At 30.7% G+C, this 19,793-nt stretch overlaps 1 protein-coding gene across 1 annotated transcript in view; it reads right to left on the bottom strand.

Moving 5' to 3' along the window:
• The window catches only part of SNTG1 (syntrophin gamma 1), an 813,750-nt gene extending 794,789 nt beyond the window's left edge, over window positions 1-18,961 (bottom strand). The window contains 2 exon segments of the mRNA XM_074278136.1: window positions 5,615-5,678; window positions 18,833-18,961. The gene's annotated coding sequence lies outside the window, so the exon portion shown is untranslated.
• Between the last annotated feature and the right edge of the window lie 832 nt (window positions 18,962-19,793).

Raw genomic sequence — 19,793 nt, 5'->3', positions numbered from 1 at the left:
GATAGATAGATAAATAAATAAATAAATAAATAAATGGATAAATAAATAAATAAACAAACAAACAAATAAATAAATAAATAAATAAATAAATAAATAAATAAATAAATAAATAAATAAATAAATAAATAAATAAATAAATAAATAAATAAATAAATAACTAAATTGTCTTTCCTGGGGGTAGCTAGGTGGTGCAGTGGATAGAGCATCAGCCTTGAATTCAGGAGGACCCGAGTTCAAATCTGGTCTCAGATCTTAACACTTCCTAGCTGTGTGACCCTGGGCAAGTCACTTAACCCCAGACTAAAAATAAATAAATAAAAAAACAAATAATAAATAAATAAATAAACAAACAAACAAACAAACAAATAAATAAATAAATAGATTGTCTTTCCTAGATCTATTTTCCAGGTCAATTTTTTTTTTTTTCTGATGAAGGATTTTACTTTTTCTTCTACTTTTTAATTCTTTATAATTATTTGATTGATTCTTAATGTGTCATAGAGTCAGTTGTTTCCATTTGCCAAGTTCTAGTTTGTAATATATATTTTTTTTTCATTTAGTTTTTCTGTCTCCTTTTATATTTGACTATTTGTACTTGTAAAGTGTTGTTTTCTTCAGAAGATTCTCCACACACACCACATTTGACCAATTGTATTTTTTAAGAAATATTTTATTTAAGTCATTTTTAACTTCTTTATGCAAGCTGTTGACTCCTTCTTGCATACTCTTGTTTCTTTTCCCAATTTTCTGATACTCTCTTACTTGTTTTTTTAAAATCCTTTATGAGCTCCTCCAAGAAGTTTCTTTGGTTCCTTTTCTTTCTTTCTTTGTTTCTTTGTTTCTTTCTTTGTTTCTTTCCTTCCTTCCTTCCTTCCTTCCTTCCTTCCTTCCTTCCTTCCTCCTTCCTTCCTTCTTTCCTTCCTTTCCTTCTTTCTTTCTTTCTTTCTTTCTTTCTTTCTTTCTTTCTTTCTTTCTTTCTTTCTTTCTTTCTTTCTTTCTTTCTTTCTTTCTTTCTTTCTTTCTTTCTTTCTTTCTTTCTTTCTTTTCTTTCTTCTCTTCTTTCTTTCTTCTCCCCTTCTCTCCCTCCCTCCCTCCCTCCCTCCCTCCCTCCCTCCCTCCCTCCCTCCCTCCCTCCCCTCCCCTCCCCTCCCTCCATCTTCTTCTTCCTTTCTTTCTTTCCTTTCTTTCTTTCCTTTCTTTCCTTTCTTTCTTATTCTTACTTTCTTTTCTTTCTTTCTTTCTTTCTTTCTCTTTCTTTCTTTCTTTTTCTTTCTCTTCTTTCTTCTTTCTTTCTTTTCTTTCTTCTTATCTTCTTTCTTTCTTCCTTCCTTCCTTCCTTCCTTCCTTCCTTCCTTCCTTCCTTTCTTCCTTCCTTCCTTTCCTTCCTTTCTTTCTTTCTCCATTCCCCTTCCCCTCATTTCATGCTTTTTAAAGTTGATGCTCTGGGCACAGGAAGCACTTTTCCAAGCTTCTTGTGTGGCTTTAAGCTTTGGCTTTGAGCCCAGGGGCCTTTTGTATTTAGTGACTTGCTCACAGTGCTGAGAGCAGACTGATAAAGTTTCACATGTTGTTGCTTGGTTTCCTAGACTGGGGAATTATCTTTCTCTGGTAATGGATGCTTCCTCACTGGTATGCTCTGCTACAGTTTGAGTCAGGATCAAGGTTCTTTCTTACTTGTTGATTTGTGCCTGATTCAGACTCTCCACTGACTTTCCTGAATACTGCCTGATCTAGACTTTCACTCCAATGAGATGACTTTTCTTGAAGTTCTTCTAACCTATCTTTGAGATGGAAAATTGTTTTATTTCCTTTCTTTGTAGGCTCTATCCTTCTAGAATTTGTTCAAAGATTTATGATGTGATTTTCAAGAGAATCTGGGAAGTTCAAGCAGCTTCCTGGATTCCACTTTGCATTTTGAACTCCATCCCCAGAAATGGAAGTATATTTACAAAAAATATAAATTTCACAGAATATCATAAGAGGAAATAAAACATTTAAATAACTTCATTTTAGAAAAATGGAAAAAAAAAGAAATTGATCAGATCATCAATGAACTCCCCAAGAAAAAAATTCTAAGACCAGATGAATGGGCAAGTGAATTCTACAAAACATTAAAGAATAATTAATGTTAATACTATGCAAACTCTTCAGAAAAATATACGAAGAAAAAGTCTTGTCAAATTCCTTGTATGAAACAAATATAGTCCTGATACCCAAACCAGGAAGAGACAGAAGAGGAAAATTATAGACTAATGTTCCTAATCAATATTGAAGCTAACATTTTAAGTAAAATATTAGCAAAAAGATTACAACAACTTATCAGCAAGTTAATACATTATGACTAATTGAAATTTATACCAGGAATACACTGCTGCTTTAGTATAAGGAAAATTATTGAAATAATTGACTATATCAATAACAAAACTAGCAGAAATTATATGATAATCTCAATAGATGCAGAAAAAAGCTTTTGACAAAAATTAGCAGCAATTACTATTAAAAAAAAGACTAGAAGGATAGGAACGAATAGGGTTTTCTTTAAAATTATAAGTAGCATCTATCTAAAATCATCAGCAAGCTAGAACTTCCCAGTATGATCATAGGTGAAAAAAGGGTACCAAGTATTACCACTATTATTCAATACCATACTAGAAATGTTGTCCATAGCAACAAGAAAAGAAAAATTAATTGAAGGAATTAGAGTAGGAAACAAGAAAGTAAAACTATCATTCTTTGCATATCATGACAGTATACTTAGAGGTATACTTCAAAATACCTAGACAATCAACTAAAAAACTATTTGAAACAATAAACAACTTTAGCAAAGTTGCAATATGTAATATAAAACTCACATAAATCATCAGTTTTTTTATATATTACCAACAAAATCCAACAACAAGACACAGAAAAGAAATTCCATTTAAAATAACTGTAGTAAAATGAAAATGTTTAGAAGTCTAACTGCCAAGACAAACCCAGGAATTATATAACACAAATATAAAATATTTGTTCACATAAATGAAGTAGGATCTAAATAATTGGGAAAATATAAATTTCTCATGGTCAAACTAATATAACTAGTATAATATATAATATAGTAAAAATGACAGTTCTACCTAAATTATTTCACTTTTTCAGGGCTATACCAAACTACTAAAAATTATTTTAGAACTAGGAAAAATAATAACAAAATTCATTTGGAAAAAAGAAAAGGTCAATAATTTCTAAAGAATTAATGGGTGGTCTAAGAAGTATGTGTAAAGATCTAAAACTATTATAAAATAGCATTCATCACAACCATTTGGTAATGATTAAGAAATAGAGTGGTAGGTTAGCAAAATAAGCTAGCTTTCTGAGACATAATAGTCAATGACTATAGCATCTACTGTTTGACAAACTCCAAAACTCCAGCTTCTGGGATAAGAATTCAATATTTGACAAAAAACTCCTGGGAACAATGGAAAATAGTATGTCAAAAACTAGGCATAGACCAATATCTCACATGCCATACCAAGATAACATTGAAATAGGTATATGATTGTGGTATAAAGGGTGATATTATAAGCAAATTAGGAGGGCAAGAGATAGTTACCAGTCAGATCTTTAAAGAAAGAATGAATTTATGACAATCAAAACAAAGAGAACATTTCAAAATGCAAAATGGATAATTTTCATTAAATTAAATTTAAAAGCTTTCGCAGAAACAAAATCAATGCAGCCAAGATTAGAAGGGAAACAGAAAAAAAAATCTAACTAGTATTTCTGATAAAAGCTTCATTTCTATAATATGTAAAGAACTAAATCAAATTTATAAAAATACTAGCTATTATGCAGTTGATGAATGTTCAAAGGATATAAACATATGCTTTTTAGATAAAGTAAAGCTATTGACATTCATAAGAAAAATGCTCTAAATCACTATTGCTTAGAAAAATGCAAATTAAAGCAACTTTGAAAAACCATTTCATGCTTATTAGATGAGGTAAGATGACAGGAAAAGATAATAATAATAAATGTTGAAGGAAATTTGGGAAAACTGGGAAACTAATGCTTTGTTGAAGTTGTGAATTGATTGAAACATTCTGGAGAACAATTTGCAACTATGCCCAAATGTTCAATCCAGTAGTGCCACTACTTATCCTGTATTCCAAAGAAATCATAAAAGAGGGTAAAGGACTCACATATGCAAAAATATTTATAGCTACTCTTTTGATAGTAGCAGAGAATTAGAAAAAGAGTAGATGCCCATCATTTGAGATTTGGATGAATAAGTTATGTATATGAAAGTAATGGAATGTTATTTTTCTATAAAATAATGATTGATTTTAGAAAAGGCTGGGAAGATTTACATGAACTGATGCTGAGTGATATGAGCAGAATCAGGATATTATATACCCAGTAAAAACAATATTGTGTGATCAGTTGTTATAGACTTGGCCTTTCTCAGCAATTCAGTGATCCAAGAAAATTACAATAAACTTTGGGTCAAAAATGTCATCTGCATCCAGAGAGAGAATTATGAAGACTAAATGCAAATCTAACCAAACCATTTTACTGCTTTTTTTCCTTTCGCAGTTTTTCCCTTTTGTCATATTTTCTCTACCAATATATATGTACATGCATACATATGTACATGAATAAAAATTAATTAATTAATGTACATTTATAAAATTAAATTAAAACAACAAAATAATAAAATAGGAAAAAAAAACAGAAATGGTCCTGCTTCAAATTGTTCTGACTTTATTTTGTTTTGTAGCAGCTATTTTGCTACAAAAGACTTTTGGTGAAATATAAAGCCTCTAGTATATAGTTCATTCCTTTCTTTTTGCCTCTTATTAATTGAAAAAGAAACAAAAAGAGATAAGAATAACATATTCAAAGAAAAAGTAAATAGTAAGGTTTGGCTGAAACATAGAATATGTGTAAATAAATAGCTTGACATATATGTAGAGAGCATTGCTTGATATTGGCAAATGAAGGCAGTTCAATATAAAGTTAAGTAGTTTTAAGTTTATTTAATAAGTAGATGATGAGAAATAGGCAAGTGAATATCAGAGCTATGCATTGTGAAGACTCTTCTAAAAATGTATCCAGGGTGAAGGGAAAGATGTGAAGATTGCAAATGAGAAAATATGTTGGCAACTAGTTTAAGGCCTGGAGGCAATGAGAACCTGATTTTGAGTTGTGATTGCATGAATGGACACAAATGAAGGGATATATGAAGTGTGATTGCTATTTCAGTTTGTGGAAATACAGAACCAGACAATTTATTACATGTATCTAGTAAGGCAAAAAGACTCAAAAATAATTGTGAGACATCAGATTTGCATACCTGAAAAATTTCAGATTATTTTTGCTTTATTTTCTTCCCTTTAGATTTTTGATTTTGAGAAATCCAAGTCCTCTTTTTCAAAGAAGCAGGGTCATCATAATATCATAACACAGTAGGCCTGCAAAGTATTTTTTCATCTATCTCAGTCCTCTTTTTCAAAGAAGCAGGGTCATCATAATATCATAACACAGTAGGCCTGCAAAGTATTTTTTCATCTATCTCAAAACTTCCTTTTATAGAAGAACAAAATTTAAAGCCTGGAGATATGAAATGACTTACCCAGGAGCATGTGCCAGTTAGTCAAAGAGCCAGGAGAAGATGACAGGTTTTCTGACTCCAACTTCTATGATTAAAAAGAAAACCATACAGAAATTAAAAATCAAATATGCATTGTATACATATACATATATATGTATATATATCACATCATTATAGACGGATAATATCTGCTTTTGTTCTGAGAAATTTTTGAAAGTATAACATAATTCTTTGATATTTATGAAAATTTCAGACAATCAAAAATACACTATTGTTTAAAATGTATGCACTCACATGCAATCACACACAAAAATAACTAATAACTAAGTAACTTAATAATTAACTAAGTTAGCATAATGATTTATTTCTCCTAAATATATATATTCTATATAATTAATTATATTAAATTACTTATCCTCTAATTTGTGCTTTTCTTAGATTCCTATTAAAGTGTATTTGCAATTCACACTAGGAAATTATCAAGGGAAATTCAGCCTTCTTTGTGATTATATTTTTATGTTCTGAGAATAATTCATTAAGAAAAATACTAAATTTTTTGTTGACTTAAATCTTTTTGATTCAATGTACACTTTTAGAACAACCAAAAGAGATTATAAGGAACTAAGGAACTACACTAAGGCTTATGAAGATGCAGTGTGGGATAGAGAGAGAGAAAGGGAGACAGATACAAAGACAAAAAGGGGAAGATTATATATATTTATATATATATATATATATATATATATATATATATATATATATATACAGAGAGAGAGAGAGAGAGAGAGAGAGAGAGAGAGAGAGAGAGAGAGAGAGAGAGAGAAAGTTCATATGAGAATCACGAATGAAGTAACTTTTCCAAGCATTCATAGAAAGCAAATTGACATGTTAAATCCACATCTTCTGATTAAAATTCTTCAACTCCTTATAAGAATTAAGACTAGAAAATTTCTCTTGTACTATTTGTAACTTCATGAAGGATAGCACTTCAGCTAGACTGCTGAATTGAGAATAAGAAAGACATGATTTCAGATCTTGCCTCAGAAACTGATTAGCTCTGTGGCTCTGGGCAAATCAAACAATCCCTCTTAAATTCAGTTTCCTTATTTGTAAAATGAGGATAACAATAGTGCTTATTTCTCTGTATGGTTGTGAAATAACATATAAAGTTCATTTAAGATATCAAGGTACCATATAAGTGCTAAGTATTATTGTCATTATTATTATAATATATTCCCAGTGAGATAATATTTCATTGCTTCTTTAGATCAAAGAATCCATGTCACCTATACTACAATTTTGTTACTTTTCTGTGGTTAATCACTAACAGGGATAGTAGATGAAGAATTGACCTCTAAATGAGGAAGACCACTATTCCCACAGTAATTATAAAATTATGACTGTATACAATATAAAAAAGCATGTGCTTGAATAAGATGCTATGCATAAAATGAAACTAAAAAAGCAGGTGTTGAAATCATGTAATATAGCAAAACAAAACAATCAAGTCACTACAATATGCTGAAAGGAATAATAAACAAGCCAATATCACTATCAAATGCATAGATTCTAAATTTACATCTAAATTCATGAAGGAAAATGTTAATTGAAAAATAAGAAGACAAAAGCTATAAAAGAAAAGTGACAAGAGATTTCAATATCCCTCTTAGTTTTAAATAAGTAAGAGAAAGATTGGGAATCCAAGAGATCCAGAATGAGACCACCAAAAATCATATCCAAGGTCAATAATGACCCTGTCACAAAACAATAGTTCAGAAATTAAAATTAAAGAATTTGAAGAATCAAGAAGATACCACGCACCACCACCACCACCACCATCATCATCATCATCATCATCATCATCATCATCATCATCATCATCATCATCATCATTATTACCATCATCATCAAGATGTAAACATGCTGAAAGTTCTAGCCTAGAAGATCAGAGTAACTGCATAACAATTATAGAGACTCCAAAAGGGAACAATTAATGTTACCCAAAGATTATGGAATATTCTTACTAAATTAAGCAAAAGATAAAAACAAAATAAAACTTTTAGAAGATGGAATTGAAAGCAAAAATAGCTAAGAAAAAAAGTGGTAATACTTGTCCAAGTAATAAGCTCTGAAAATTACAATAAATCAAATTGAAATCAATGATACCATGGGATAGCAAGAAATGATAAAATAAATTTAAAAGATTGAAATAGTAGAAGAAAATGTAAGCTGTGTAATATACATATGTGTGTATGTGTTTATATACTCACATTCACACTTATAATGCACACATATACACACACATTAAAAAGGCTACAAGATAATTTAAGAAAGATTGAACTCAATGAAAATCATTATTAAAAAAAATCTGGGTAATATAGTGCAAAAATTATATATTAAAAGTGTATATTTTCATGTATATTTCCTTATAAATTCACTTAGATAAGTCTCTTTTTTATTAACATTTTGCATTTTAAAGCTAAATGTACAAATATTTTCATTTAATAAGAATTGGGAAAAATTAGCCTGATAAACCCTTTGGTTCATTGCTGAAGTTCATGGAACTCTGTTTGTGAAACAGATTTGTGACAAATAACTTTTAACCCTACCCAAATGGAGGGTAGATACTTTGGGAAAAATTCCAGGCACACACTTTAATTAAATGTGATTTTAAAGGTTAGAGCATGAACTTTGGAGACTTCTACCTGACCTTTGTTTGTTGTGATTATCATTCTGGAGCCCTGATATTTTATGTATTGTGAATCTATTCATACTCTTATGAATTGAAAAATCCCTTCACATATATAATTATATATATATATATATATATATATATATACATATATATGTATGTATATATATACATATATATGTATATATATATCATTAAAATAAAATAAATTACATTAAAATAGTTATCAAAATATTTAAAAAATAATTAATGAATAAATTTAGAAGAGTTTCACATGTTTAATTTGTATCAGCTTGCTTATGGTCTTGGGGAGGGGGAGAGGAGAAGTGAAAGAGAAGGTTTGTAAAGGTGAAGGCTAAAAACTACTTTTGAGTGTGTTTTGAAAAATGAAAAACTGTTAATTTTTTTTAAATAATTCATGCACCCTAAGGTTAAGAATCCTTATTCTAATAAACTCCCAAATACATTGAAAGATAATAACCATGTATTAAAAAAAAAACTATTATTAAGAAATGCTGGTTTCTAAGAATAATAAATATTTAGCTAGCAAATAGATTCAATTTAAAGTGAATGAATATGCACCCAAATGCTTCAGAGCTGCTCTACCTATAATAACTTCAAATTCAGTAGTAGTAGTAGTAGTAGTAGTAGTAGTAGTAATAATAATAGTAGTAGTTACAGTAATAATGATTAATATAACTAATATTTATGAGGAGTTTCCTATATGCTAGTCATCTCATCTAATCATTATAAATTAATCAAGAGATATAGGGGCTATTGTGATCCCCATTTTGCAGATAGGGAAACTGAGGCAAAGAGGTTGAGTTACTTATCCAAAACTACACAGATAGTATCAGATGCCACATTTGAACTCAAGTGTTTCTGACTTTAGGGCAGACACTCTACTGTACCACCTATGTGTAATATTACATAATCTTTCCTTAGGGGAATGCATCAAGCATCTTTATCTTTCATACTAATTTTACCAAATAAAATAATCATTGTTATTGTTCATTTGTTTTAATCATCTTACCTCTGACTTTTCAAGATTACATTCTTATAAAAAATACTGGAATGCTTTGCCCTTTATTTCTCCTGCTCGTTTTATAAATGAGGAAAATAAAAAAGAGTTAAGTCACTTGTCCAAGTTCACATAGCTGGTAAGGTCACATGTGAATTCAGGTCTTACTGATTCCAAGTTTGATACTCTTTCCATTGTACCACCTAACTGCCTCTAACTGTATTAATACAGTTTAATTTATTTTCTATAATGTTCTATTCTTTATGACTCCATTTGAGGTTTTCTTTTTTTAAAAACTTTTAATTTTTCCCAGTTAAATGTAAAGCATTTTTATATTTGCTTTTAAAACATTGAATTCCAATTTTTCTGCCTTGATCACTCTTTTAAAGAAACATATGAAGTTATGCCAAACATTTCCATAAAAAGTCATGTTGTGTAAGAAAACATGGATTCCTCCCCCCCAAAAAAATAAAAAACTCAAGAAAAATAAAGTAAAAAAAAAGTAAGCTTCAGTCTGTATTCAGACTGAATTCAATTAGTTCTCTGCATATGGATAGCACTTTTCATTCTAAGTCTTCCAGGGTAGTTGTGAATCATTGCATTGCTGAGTATAGTCAATCACAGCTGATCATCCCACATCATTGCTATTACTCTGTACACAATACAATTCACTTTGCTTGCACTCATGAAGGACTTTCCGGGTTTTTCTGAGAGCATCCTGCTCATCATTTCCCATAGAATAATAATATTCCATCATAATCACATATCACAATTTATTCAGCTATTCCCCAATTGATGGTTATTACCTCAGTTTCTAATTCTTTTTTTGTGCATATAGTTCCTTATCTTTTTTTCATTTTTTAATCTCTTTTGGGATTCATGCCTAATAGTTCTATTGTTAAAGTTAAAGGTCATATATACTTTTTAGCCCTTTGAGGATAGTACATATCATTTAATCATTTATCAATTGAGGAATAGCTCATTATTTTTTATATAAATTTGATTCAGTTCTAGCTGTCCCAGTTCCCTATACATTTGAGAAATGAGATTTTCATCAGGTAAACTTAGTACAAAATTATATCTCCTTGACAAAGATCTGGGGGTGGTTTGCCATTTCTTTCTCTAGTTGTTTTTAAAAAAACTGAGGAAACTGAGGCAAATAGGGTTAAATGATTTATCTAGGGTCATACAGCTAAATGATTCTTACTGTTTCCAGGTTTGGAACTCTATTTACTGTGACCAAGAAGCTCCTAAAATAATTATAGCTATTGTTCTAATCCTTAAATTCAGAGCTGTATTCCCATTAGGTCAGCTAAAAGCTTCTTTTAATAATCATAAGATGTTATGATCAGAATCTTAAAAGAAGGTTCCCAGTGAGAATCATCAGTCACTTAAGTAGTACATATTTCAGAGAGTCTGTCTAGTAGACAATCTCAAGCACATAAACATCGTTCAAGTTATGTTTTATTTTCCTACTAGAAGAAAACTAGCATAAGGAGCAGCCAAATATATGGCTCAGCTAATAAATGAATATCCTCTTAGACACATTCAGAAGAGGTCATGTTGACTAGAGGATGCCAGAAGAAAATTCAAAAACATTTATAAGACCATAGGAAAACAAAGGAAAGAGCTACAAAGAAATCTAAGTAACTTAAACTTTTAAATACTATTTTTGTATAATATTAATCATTCCCTTCAAAAATACTGTATCAATCAGAAATACAGAAAGTTCCTGAATGAAATGTTTGAGAGTTTATGGAAATAGACAAAAATTTATTTTTTTTCATGGGAAATGAAACACACTGAGCTTATGATAATATATATGTTTGTTATAAGATAATGTGTGTGTGTGTGTGTGTGTGTGTGTGTGTATGAGTGTGTGTATAGATAATCAAAGTTAAGTGATTTGTCCATTAAATATGTGAAGCTGTTTTTGAACTTAGGTCCTACCTGCTCCAGGATTAGTGATCTATCCACTGTGTTACTGAGCTGGTCCAAGATATTATCTGTTTTTGTTTTTTTCTTAATGTTTATTTTAATATTTATTTCTAAAACAAGGAATAGCTAGTATGGTGGCAGATGCAAAAAGTCTCTGAAATGAATATATTGGGGAATGAGTGCTACATTCAGAGTAGTATTAGGGATAATCATAATGTATTATATTGTACAGCTTTTATTTTTAAAATAATAGCTTTTATTTTCAAAATATATGCAAAGATCGTTTTCAACATTTATCTTTGCAAAACCTTGTTATCCAAATTGTTTTCCCCTCCTTCTTCCATTCCCTCCCCTAGCCAGAAACTAATACAATGTATGTTAAGCATGTATAATTCTTCTATACTTATTTCCACACTTATCATGCTGCACAAAAATGGCAAAAATGAGAAAAAAGCCAAGCAACCAACAACAACAAAAAGATGAAAATGCTATACTGTGAGTCACATTCAGTTCCCATAGTCCTCTTTCTGGATGTAGATGGCTCTCTTCATCACAAGTCTATTGGAATTGACCTGAATCACCTCATTGTTTTTTGTTTGTTTGTTTTTTTTTTCTTTTTTTATTGGTTCTTTTTTCTGGTTATACATGTATATTAACTTTTTTACTACACACTTATTTATAAAATATATTGAGAGAGAAAAATCAGAACAAAAGGGAAAACATCACAGGAGAGAAAAAAAAACAGAAAAAAAGTAGTGAACATTGTATGTATTGATTTACATTCAGCATCTTTCTGGAGGCAAATGATGTTTTGTAGCTGAAATTTATTGGATCACTGAACCACTGAGAAGAACCAAGTGTTTCATAATTGATCATCACACATTCTTACAGTGTACAATGTATTTCTAGTTCTGCTTATTTTATTCAGTATCAGAAGATATATTATTTTCAATTACCATTTAATTTTCTCCAGAGAGGATATCTAATATTTCTAAAATCCTATTCACCTCCTTAACTTCTTTTCTTATTTGTGATTAGATTTAACTAATTCTGAGAAAGGGAAATTGAGATGCCCCTTTACTAAGTGGATGTTAAACCAGTTGAGAATCATCTCATTGTCCAAACGAGCCAAATCCATCAGAGTTGATCATTATATAGTCTTCTTTTTGCTGTGTACAACATTCTCTTGGAGCTACTCACTTCACTTAGCATCAGTTCACATAAGTCTCTCCAGATTTTTTTAGAAATCATTTTACTGGTTATTTCTCATAGAACAATTATGTTACATGGCATTCCTATACCATAATTTATATGCCCAACTGATAAGCATTCACTCAGTTTCCAGTTTCATGCCATCACAAAAACACCACTACAAACATTTTTTGCACACGTGGGTCTCTGTGCCTTTTTTATGATATCTTTAGCATACAAACTCATTAGAGAATTGCATAGTATTTATTTTTAAGGAAAAAGTATTTTAAATGATTACATTAATTATATTAAATGTAGTCAAATTCTATGCAGATTTAATTGCAAATGATTGGATCATAGAAATAAGAGCTAGAAGAGACCTCAGAGGTTGTTTGCTTCCTTAGTGTGAAAAAATTAAATATATTCTAGTAATACCAACCTTTTGTACTCCTAAAGATAATGAAATACTTTCATTTCCTTTAAATTGTCTGCCCACCATTTTTTCTTGCCTAAATCCTGCCTTTAATAATTATGCCTAGAAAGTAACATTAAAATCTATGATCTATTCAGTGTTCATATTGTGGTGTTAAAAATTCATATTATGATGCAAATTGTCTGAATTTGAGCCAATAATATATAGAATCCAAGCTCTGGAACAAAAGGTACCAATAATTCACATTCATGGTTGATCTGAACTCACAAACACATATAAATAATTAAAAATTTGTGATGGATTTGTGAACAAAGTATGCACATAAAGGGGGAAAAACAGAGAAGAAAAGTTGCCAGAACTAATTGTAATAATAGCAGAAAGCCATCCTCAAAGATGGAGAACAAGAGACATGCTGTTAAACATCACTTTGCTTAGAGAACAAATATTGGACCAAGATTGGTTTTACTGGTTTCATCTGAAGGAGAATTTCCCTTCATCCAGTATTAGACACATGAGCTTTTAAATATAATTTATAGCCAATTAACAAAAAGACTGCAAGGTAAGTGATTTGCCAAACTATTTCAAATTTAAAATTATGCTCATCACAGATAATGCAGTCAGCAGCACTCATGTGAATTAATGGAATAATGCTGACTCACATTGCATACTAAACCAATCATTTCCAACTGCTTGATGTTTCAATATGTAGCAGTAATATGTGAAATGCTATTCCCCATTGGACTACAATGATTTTTCTGATGAGGCAAAAATTATTCCACAATGTGGAAAATAATTACTTAGATGTAATCTACATTCCCTAATATCATAGAAAGGTCACACTTGGAGTTGTTTGAAGCAGAAGTGATTTTGTTTTTTCTTTATTTTTAAGGAAAACATTCCTACAATGAAGATACCTATGGATAGGAGGCAGCAAATTATGTGTCAATAGATTTAGAAAACCAACAATCTTTAAGTATTTTCATAATGTACATTGAAATAAAAAAGAAAGAAAACTGATAGAAAAGCAAATGGAAAACAAAGAGGAAAAAGTGCAAGTGATTTACCAGGATTACATATTAGAAGAATAAATTACTTATTAACCTCTTTTTGGAGTTCAATTTCACCTTTGGATTGAGCTTTAATTTCCTATTATAATTCTTGTCATTCTATTTCTTTACCTCTGAGACTTTTGGCACACATTAGGAATTTAATAAATGCTTAATGACTTGACTCACTCAACCTCTTTTAACATAGCAGGAACAGATGGATTCTTCTCATGAAACTCAGTTATTCAACTTTGCCAAAGGCTCTCTTCCCTCTTTAGCTATGTATATCACTTTTGAGGTATGACATTATGAGTGTGTGATTCTCTTAAATATTATAGGAGAGTTGAGGGACTATGGTTTTTCTCAACAAGATAATACCATACAAAACAGAGTATAAAATTAGATCATAATTTTAAAAAATATAAATGCATTAGTCTAAGTTTTCTTTTTCTTTTTAAAGGCATTTATAAATCCTTTCATTTTTCCAAGTGAACATATCCTTATTCCATGGAGAACATTAGAAAATTAGGACAGTCTTCACTGTTATGCTCAAGCAGCAACAATTTGAAGTTAACAGGAGGAGTGAATCTCAAACTGATTAAAGAAACTGACCCTCGCAATTTGATAAACATAAAACATAAATCAGTTAAGTTCTTTTACTGCCCAATATGATTATTCCTTAATTGGATGTAGCAGGTGGGATGCTATGGGAGCAGCTTTAGTTTGTGACCTAGAAATATAGTTATTGAAGACAAGCCAGAAAATTCCTTTGCCTGTGTGTGTATGTTGAATTTTATCTTGATACACTGAACAAAAATGCATCTAAACTATTAACTAAAAGCCAGAAAAAAAGTAAGCAAGCTAAGGCTACCAACATTTATTTGTCCTGCCTGGATTTTTTGAGTCCAGGATAACAAGAAAAAAGTACATGAAAACAGTCACCACCTGAATTTCTTACTGGGCTAGACAGCTGCCTGAATTATAAAATTGGTTTTGTGAAGTAACTAAAGCAAAGAAATGCTTCCTTCCTCAAAGACTTACTGTGAATGGCATTATGGAATATGATAGCTAAAATGCATCATGCTGGGCAGTTTATTGAAAGGGAAATGGCCTTATAGCTATAATGAATAAACTACTCCCCCATCCTCAATCTGAATCAGAAGAGATATATGTATGCATGTATGTATATACATACACACACATATATAATCTGTCTATCTGAGAATAAATAGCATTCTACCTATTGAAAGCAGTCTATAGAAAAACCTTTGAAAACTAACTACTAAAAGAGACCAAACTGGGAGATATCTTTTCAGTGGAGGCAATATCTACATTTCCTATGAACTTGTAGAACAACACTAAGCACATAACAATAATGCAATGAAATTGTGGATTGATTGACTCTAGTGTTGGTGCACATTTCTTATCTCCCACAAGTTGACTTTCACAAATGCACTGAGTTCAGAATGGGTAGTCTAACCATATTACAACAGTCTGATTTTGGGAAGAGGGCAATGATGCTATCTATCTATCATAAAAGATTTATTTATTTATTTTTACAGACTGAAAAAAAAAAAAAAAACTATATTGATTTTGGGCTAGAAAACATACTAAAACAAGCTTGAGCATTGAGAATATATGCTTCTGTGCTTGACAGAATCATCTAAAATAGGCAGCATTGTCTATATTTTAAAAGGACACTCAAGGAGTTTTCCATTGACTTATTCTTTCACCTTTATCTTTCTGTCCACAAAGGAAAAAGTGAACTGCTATTTTTCTTTTTGAATTCTTTATATATTGTTTTACTTTATCCCTTTCTATTTACTTTATTTCTTGTAATTTATGTCATTCTTCTTCCACTTGACATGTGACAAATAGCACTCCCTTTTAAATGATTGACAAGCAAACTAATCCTGAGCTACTATACTGTGTCAAAGAACATTTTTGCTAACCTATATTCAAACATAAAGATTATTTTGTTTGTGGATGTCATTGTCCTCAGTGTATTCAACGACATTATATTTCAGAGTCTTCTAAATGAGATTAATAATTGTTCAAAAGAAATTAGTATAACCAAATACATGGGAAAAATTAGTGGAAAATGATATGCAGTTGGATATGTAGCCAGTACAGTTCATGTTTCAATCTATATATGTATCTGTCTTGGAGGTCAATGTTAATGAATTAACCCCAGAACTTAACAAGATGAAGAAGACAAATTTTATTAGCTTTGGGAAATTGGGAAGTTCTATTAAAAACCTTGAAATTCAACCTTAAATGAAAACCCATTTTTTGACATGAATATTTTTTAAGTGATTGACATGTGGCTACAATTAAAAAACATTAACGTTTTTAAAGATTGAAACCAAGCATTATGCAATGGCAATAAAACAATAAAAATGTGAATGAGTAGAACATAATATATTATATGTAATATTTAAGAAATTTTGAAGGTCTTTGATCACTTATGTGATCAAAAAAATGAAATTGATTACTCATAAAATAAAAGTGGGGAATAACCTAAAGATAGTTTGTTGTGCTAGACTTGAATCTTCACTATGTAAAGAAAATGAGAAAAAGATCTCTATTATTTTAATGACACTCCTATGGCAAATTGCAAAGTTCACCCAGAAGGGAAAGGCATGAATGACTTTACAAAAGGATGAGAATGAATTATATAGGATTAGATGGTCAAGATGAGTTGTAATATACACTGAGAGAATATCTGCAGAGATAAGTTCATAGGTACAAAAAATTATGAAAGTGCTCAAGTTTTCTAATGCACTCTAAGAAGATAAGGAGCATAAATTCTTAAATTTAAGAACCTGTGAGAACATTAGGATTCTATTTTCAGTTATGCTATAAATTAGTTTTGTGAACTTGGACAAGTTACAATTGTTTGGATTCCAGTTTCTTGTCATTTGTTGATTTGGCACACATACTGAGAGGCAGAGTGCACTTATCAAGAAAACTAGAGTTCAAATCTGTTCAGATACTACCTGTGAAACAATGAGAAAGTACTTTAACCTTTCTTATTCAATTTCCTTATCTACAAAAATTGGAACTGATCTTGATAGTCTCTTATCTATGATATATGATCTTATGGTATATGCTTCTTATGTATGAGGCAGCTGGACTTGGAATCCAGAAAAATTGAATTTAAATCCTATTTCAGACATTTACTGGGCTTCCTGTTTCTTCTAGGAACAAACACAAAATTCTCTGTTAGAAATACTTTTAAATCTTCTCACATATACTCTAATTTATAATTTACAATATAATGACTGTGGCTTCTTTCTATTCCCTAAACAAGACAGTACAAGTACAGATGATTTCACTGGCTGTTCTTCATAAATGAAATATTCTTTGCCTTTACCTCCACTGTCTGGCTTTTTTCAAAGAGCCAGCTAAAATCTCATTTTCTCAGGAAAGCCTTTCATAATCTCCCTTAATTCTATTGTCTTCTCTTTATTATTTCCAGTATATAATGTATATAGCTTGTACAAATTATTTGCATATTTTCTTTTTCATTATAGTAGCTCTTTGAGAGCAGGGGATTTCTGTTGTTGTTTTGTTTTCAAGGTTTTGATTTTTGTTTTGCTTTTCTTTGTATTCTCAAGGCTTAACACAGTGGTATCCTGTAGGACCAAAATTACTACCTTTATCGCCTTGGATAAATATTTAACTTTTGTCTGCCTCTATTTTATTTTGTGTAAAAAGAGATAATAATAACACTTCTATCACAGGATTATGCTACAGACAAAATGAAATATTTGTCAAATGCTTTACAAACTATTAAGACACTTGTTAGGAAAAATTGATTAGCGAAATAAAAATGATAAAGAGCTCTCTGAGCCTGTTTCTTCTTGTATAAAATAGATACAGCATATAAGATTATATTCCAGGGCTAGAGAAACTATTGATTCCATTAGATTTCCACAAATTCTTTTATAACTTTAAATATAATTTTAAAAGAAAACCAGTAAATTTTAAAATTTCTCTAACTTATACTGAATTCATCAACATAAATTGATTTCCCAAATATCTCTACCATTCCTTTTGGGAAAGAAAAGGTAATCATTAGTTTACAGAATCACTCCTCAGAAAAGAGAATTAGCTTGGTTGTAAGTAACCTTTTATATATCCTCTTGTATTATAGTAATTCTCAGAAAAAGAACTTTCTTTTTTTTTCTGCTGATTATTCATTTTTTTTAATTAAAGCTTTTTATTTTTCAAAGCATATCCATAGATAATTCTGCAACATTAGTCCTTGCAAAACCTTGTGTTGCACTTTCCTCACTCTTCCAGTATATGTTAAATATGTAGAAATATATGTTAAATCCAACATATGCATACATATTTATACAATTATCTTGCTTTACAAGAAAAATCAAATCAAACAAGAAAATAAGATCCAAGCAAACAACAACAAAAAGAGTGAGAATGCTATGTTGTGAACCACACAGTCCTCTCTCTGGGTGTAGATGGAGCTTTTGATTGCCAGACTGAACTGGTCTGAATCAGCTCATTGTTGAAGAGACCCATGTCTATCAGAATTGATCATCATGTAATATTATTAAAGCCTGTACAGCTTGCCTTCCTTTCCACACTCCTACACTCTCTCCAAAGAAGAACCCTAGTGGTTTTAGACCCCGTGAAATTTGGCAAATGGATGTGACCCATTATAAATCTTTTGGTAGTCTGTCTTTAACCATGTTGTGGTAGACACCTTTTCAGGATTTACTTTTGCAATACCAGCAGCAAAAGAGACAGCTTGAGGGCACCGAATTCCTTATATAAGCATTTGCAATTATGGATGTGCCAGAAGCAATAAAAACAGACAATGGACATGCATACACTTCTAAACATTTTGCACACTTTTGTGCACAGTATCAGATTTTACACACCAATGACATACCCTTTAATCCTTAAGAACAGGCAATCGTAGAGAGGAGAAACAGAGATATCCAGACACTCCTCCAAAAACAAAAGAAAGGGGAGCCACAGGTAACCCTAGAGAACTTTTACATCATCATGCCAAGTACTAAGTAGAACCTGTGAACCAGAAAACAATCATCTCATCAATTCCACTGAGTTAACATCTTATTTCAAGTATACTTCTCCAAAGTTCTGCCCTCTATAATGTACAATGATCTTCTAGTTCTGTTCATTTCACTAAGAATCAATTCATGTATGTCTCTCCAGATCTTTCTGAAATCATCCTGCTGGTCATTTCTTACAGAACGATAATATTCCATAGCATAAATATACCATAAATTATTCAGCCATTCTGCAACTTATGAGCATCCATTCAATTTCCAGTTACTTGCCACTACAAAAAGGGATGCCACAAACATTTTTGTACATATGGGTCTCTTTCCTTTCTTTACCATGTCTTTGGAATATAAGCCTAGTAGAAACACTGCTGGGTCAGGGGTATGCACAGTTTGATAACTCTTTGGGCATAGTCCTAAATTGCTCTCCAGAATGGTTTGATCACTTCACAATTCCACCAACAATGTATTAGTGTCCCAGTTTTCCCACATTCCCTCCAACATTCGTCATTATTTTTCTTGTCATCTTAGCCAATCTGAGAGGTGTGTAGTGATATCTCAGAGTTGTAATAATTTGCTTTTCTCTGATCAGTAATGATTTAGAGCACCTTTTCATATGTTTGCAGATAGTTTCAGTTTCTTTATCTGAAAATTATTTATTCATATCCTTTGATCATTTATCAATTTCAGAATGGCTTGAATTCTTATACATTTAGGTCAATTTTCTATATATTTTACAAATGAGGTCTTTATCAGATACCTTGAATATAAAAATGTTTTCCTAGTTTATTGCTTCTGTTCTAATCTTGTCTGCATTAGTTTTGT

This window comes from Sminthopsis crassicaudata, chromosome 1 (genome assembly GCF_048593235.1).
Source record: "Sminthopsis crassicaudata isolate SCR6 chromosome 1, ASM4859323v1, whole genome shotgun sequence".
In the NCBI taxonomy this organism is placed as follows: Eukaryota; Metazoa; Chordata; class Mammalia; order Dasyuromorphia; family Dasyuridae; genus Sminthopsis; species Sminthopsis crassicaudata.
Note: the sequence above shows the minus strand (reverse complement) of the source record. Positions and strands in the feature narration are given on the sequence as shown.